The 5,093-nt window shown below is 41.9% G+C and overlaps 1 protein-coding gene across 1 annotated transcript in view; it reads left to right on the top strand.

Moving 5' to 3' along the window:
- The first annotated feature begins 4,740 nt into the window (after positions 1-4,740).
- ZBTB20 (zinc finger and BTB domain containing 20) overlaps positions 4,741-5,093 on the top strand; it is an 851,623-nt gene continuing 851,270 nt past the window's right edge. Inside the window, exon 1 of the transcript XR_825707.1 lies at positions 4,741-5,019. The gene's annotated coding sequence lies outside the window, so the exon portion shown is untranslated. The remainder of the gene's footprint in view (positions 5,020-5,093) is intronic.

Below are 5,093 nucleotides of genomic sequence, written 5' to 3'. Positions count from 1 at the left end.
GTAATAGATTAGGTAAAATTATAAAATTCCCCTGATGTAGGAAGATGATTCAGATGTATGTAGTGAAAATAATTTTTAAAACTAAATAAATAACAAACACAATTATATAAACAAATACACAATCAAATAATCTGTTGACTAAGAAATAAATATGGTGCTATGATAGACACTAATTATGGACACTTTAAAAAGATAAGTGATAAAATAACATTATGTAAAGTTAAAAAATAAACTTGAAAATCTAGAACAAAGATTTTTCTAAGCAAATTTAAATTACCAAAATATCTAAAGAAGAGGTAGAAAGGTACAATAACCACAAACTACAGAATTGAGAAAGTAAAGATCTATCATTTTTTAAAAAGGAAATAAGTCATAAGCATGGTAAAAGACAAAATTTTTCCAGTTCCAAGAAGCTAGTCTAATAAAAATTTCAAAATTGGATGAAGGTTCAACAAGGTCCATGCTACTTAGGAATATCAATGTTTACAGCATGCATATTCCAAAATAAAAATAGAAAATTAAATACATTATTTATTAACTAGCAAAAAATCAACAAATTTATCTAGGTATATCTATCATAATTCATTAACAGAACAAATAAAACAATGATTCTTTCATACACTTAGAAGAGGTATTTGATAAAATTCAATTCTCATTCATAATTTTTAAAATACAATGTTTTGGAATCTATGATAATACAGCAACTTCTTTAACAGAACTTTCAGCAAGAAACATAATTAAAGGTACAACAACAAAAATGCAAAAATAAGACAAAGATGCACACTACTATAACTACTATTCAACATTTTGCTGTCAGTCTAAGCAACAAAATAAGAAAAATAATATATTACAAACACTGAAGAAACAAAGTACTATCACTGTTAGATTATATGAATTTCTACATAAAATCGAGAGAGTCAACTGATAAATGATAAGTAATGAGTCCACCAAGATGTATGTATACAAAGTCAATATGTAAACACATAAAATTAACTCTCTAGTTTACATAGTATATATAAAAATCCATATTGGGTGCTACAGGGACTAGATTCTGCATTTAACCTAAGAGGTGGGCATTTTATCTGATAGTTCTATCTGAATCACATGACTGGATTTTAGGAGGAACAGTCCCCAAAAGAGCATACGCTGAAAAGTAAATAAATGTTCAGCATAATGCTCAGGGACCTCCTTGAACTCCAGATCTAGTTGTGCTTGGCACAACTATATCCTTACTGTTCTAGTACCACAAGCCAACAGTTTTAACTGGTGAAGGTGGTTTGAATTGAGTTTCTGTCCCTTGCAACTTGACATTTGTAAGTCTTAGTTGATATTCACTGGCGAGTTTACAGTTTTATTTATATAGATCACACAATGTTTCATTGTTCACATGGAAAATGTTTTATAGCTTTTTGCACAGCTGTAAAAAGGGATAATTTTTCCATTACATTTTCTGTTATTGCTTTTGTGCAGGAAAGCTATTTAATGTTACTATGGAATTCCTGCTACATCTTTTGGCATGTTTGTATCTCTGTGTGTGTGTGTAGTGGTGGTTTAGGTCTGTGCATGTATAATGTAAATATAAAGATTGAGGCATTCCTTATAGATAGAAGCATTCTAACCCCAGATTCTAACATCAGGAGAACTGGTATAAATAACCACTATCTCAAATAGGGGCAGTAACATCCAAGGCCTCACCTGCTCACTAATATTGAATTAGAATATTTTACATTGCTTTCCTAATGCCATATTCTTATACTCCTAACAGCTCTCACGCCCTTATACTTAATGATAACTTTAAAAGCTTGCGGGAAAGGACTGAGTTTTACGTAGGACTGAGTTTTACGTAGTACTTACAGGGAGTGGCCATTGTACTTCAGTAAAATTGTGGAATTAAACTATTTAAACACTTTTGTTAACTTTTACTGAATTTTCTCATGTGAAGCTGATTATTCTGTGTGGAACACTTAAACTATGGTCACTACATTCAGTTCAGTCGCTCAGTCGTGTCCAACTCTTTGCGACCCCATGAATCACAGCACGCCAGGCGTCCCTGCCCATCACCAACTCCCGGAGTTCACCCAGACTCACATCCATCGAATCAGTGATGCCATCCAGCCATCTCATCCTCTGTCCTCCCCTTCTCCTCCTGCCCCCAATCCCTCCCAGCATCAGAGTCTTTTCCAATGAGTCAACTCTTCGCATGAGGTGGCCAAAGTACTGGACTTTCAGCTTTAGCATCATTCCTTCTAAAGAAATCCCATTACTTTGTAGTTAAGATTTTATACATAAATTCTGAAATGTTTTGGCTTCCAGATGCAACAGAAATTTGTATCTGCTGCTGCTGCTAAGTCGCTTCAGTCGTGTCCGACTGTGTGTGACCCCAGAGACCGCAGCCCATCAGGCTCCCCCGTCCCTGGGATTCTCCAGGCAAGAACACTGGAGTGGGTTGCCATTTCCTTCTCCGATGCATGAAAGTGAAAAGTGAAAGTGAAGTTGCTCAGTCGTGTTCTCCGACTCTTAGCGACCCCATGGACTGCAGCCTACCAGGCTCTTCTGTCCATGGGACTCTCCAGGCAAGAGTACTGGAGTGGGGTGCCATTGCCTTCTCCAAGAAAATAACATTAGATCTATCTTTTGAAGAATATTTATACGAGGGTCTCAGAACCCACAAATTACTGCATCAGGTGTCAGCAAATTTAAAAACCAGAAATTTGTATACTGGTTTTTAAATTTGCTGACACCTGATGCAGTAATTTTGTGGGTTCTGAGACCCTCGTATAAATATTCTTCAAAAGACAGATCTAATGTTATTTATGAAGGCAAAGCCTTGTACACTTTTTTTTTCATCAGGGCAAATTTAGTTTGCTTAGATCCTACTAACACGCATTAACCAAAGCCAGGCATTTATTTGTACACTTCCTCACAAAATAGTTTCAGCAATGACTCCCCTGACACACACCCAATTACCCTAAATATATGATCAGGTTCTTTATCTTCCACCATCCCCAAGGTGATGTCTGATCACCTTGGCCTGTCTTCAGCAAGAATCCTGCTTGATTTGTTTAGCCAAAAATCTCCCTTACCCCTAACGTTTCCCTCTCAGCAATTTTCCATCCACTGACCCTCACCTTGTTCCCACTTGCCCATTCTAAACACAAACTTGAGCTCAACCTCTCTACCCCCATGCAAAATTCGATTGCAATGATCCTATCTATACCCAACTCCATGGTCCTGAATAAAGTCCGCCTAATCATCTTTAACAAGTTGCATGACTAATTTTTTTAATTTATGGCATGCTCTATAACCCAAGGAAGCCCAGGAGAAAATTCAGAAGACCTGAGTCTACTAGAAACGACACATCGAATACATGTCTTACTTAAAAAAGTTTTCAAGCTGTAAATACACTGTATTATTCATAAGCATGGTATTTTTAATAAAGTCCCTTATTTTGTGATGAGTTCCCTAAACACAGCGACTTTCATTTTTGCAGGTTTTTTTGTTTGTTTAGGGAAAAGCGCCCTCCACCCCGCCCCCCTCAACCCCCATCTTAGCCCTTTTTAGGAATCCTTTTTAGGAACCTTCCCTAAGCCTCCTGCTGGCTTTAATACTCATTTTTTACCCCTCCGTGCCTGAGTACAGAACCAATACTTGGTAAGAATTTGGCTCTGGGGAGTGCTATGTTGAGTGACAAATGGATGAGGATGAAGGTTTTATTGAAGCGTCTGAACCGCATTTCATTTTCCGTGTTGCTTTATTTGTTCCTTCTAGCCCTCAGGATATTGAATTTTGTGGGCTCCAGTTGGGTCGTTGGTACTTCAGGTCTTTAGTAATAAGAAACATAATCTGCTTTTCCCGTTAGGATAATATCCTCATTTGTATTAAGGGCGGCTTACTCCGAACTGTTTTACATAGTCTTTTTTCCAAACCTCCTGAACGAACACATTTTCCCGTTGAGCACTGGCACTGCTTCAGCGGCCTCCGGTGACCTCCTGGCTTGGCAACCTGCACCCCACTCCACAGGAACCAAGCCTGGACTCAGCGGGGCCTCGAGCGCCGCCGCCTCCCCAGACCTTCTCTCCCGCTTTCCCTCCCATCACTCGGGATCCAGCTTCCCTCCAGCCGCCTCAGCTGTCTGCGACAGCGACACCCCCTCCTCCCCTCCTGCGGCTCCCCCGCCAGCTCGCCGCGCCAGACAGCGGGTAACCGCCGCCTCCGCTGGGGCATCCCGGCTCCATAGGCCTAGCGCGCTCCAGACACCTGCCTCTCACTGGCCACCGCCGCTGCCCCTCACCCGGCATCCCTCTCGGCAATTGGCCCCCGGCCGTCGCTCGTCATCCTCGGCCTCGCCTCGAGTCCCGCCTCCGTCGCCGGGTCATTTAAGTTTATCACAAATAAATAAATAAAGGAGGAAATAGAAATGCGTAGAAAGTAAAAGCAGTCGGGAGGGGGCGGGGGGCGTGGAGAAAAGGGGGGGGCGGAGGAGTAGACAACCAAACTTGATTATGTGTGTGTTGACCAATCACGACTCACCCCAGTCCAGTCTGACGGGCTCTCTCAGCCAATTGCCTCCTAACTCTCGGATCACTGAACAACGAGATATGACTGACCTCTCCAGAGTGGGCAAAGGTGCGGCAGAGGGTGGGAAGTGGGAAGACTCTTGACCAATCACCTGTTAACAGTCCTCTGAGCGAAGTTTCCATGATCCAATGTGTGTCTGGGATAGCGGATTGGGCTTCTCCTAGTCCAATCGAAGCTGGTAGAGATGAGGGAAGAGGCAGATGGGGTGGGGACAGGTGAAGGGGAGGAGGAAGAGTGTATTTTGTTTATGGGCGGCAACCTCACGAGGGGCGTCCCATCCTTATTGGCTCATTGAAGCGAAGAGTGGCATGAGAACAACCCAATAGTAGGAAAAGATAGAGGGTTCGCGATGTGAGGCGCCCAATGTGGGCCTTCTGCCGAAGAGGTAGGGGCGGGGGGAAGTTTAGGAGTTGAGGAAAGAAGATTAAAGAGCGCGAGGAGGTAACGCCAAAAACTCTAATTTGTTGTGAGGCGGGCGGGAGGGGTGTGTGCGTGCCGTGGGGGACGGGGCGTCT

The sequence above is a fragment of the Bison bison genome, unplaced genomic scaffold, assembly GCF_000754665.1.
Source record: "Bison bison bison isolate TAMUID 2011002044 unplaced genomic scaffold, Bison_UMD1.0 scf7180017864215, whole genome shotgun sequence".
In the NCBI taxonomy this organism is placed as follows: domain Eukaryota; kingdom Metazoa; phylum Chordata; class Mammalia; order Artiodactyla; family Bovidae; genus Bison; species Bison bison.
The sequence above is the reverse complement of the archived record's forward strand: the minus strand, read 5'-3'. Positions and strand labels throughout refer to the sequence as shown.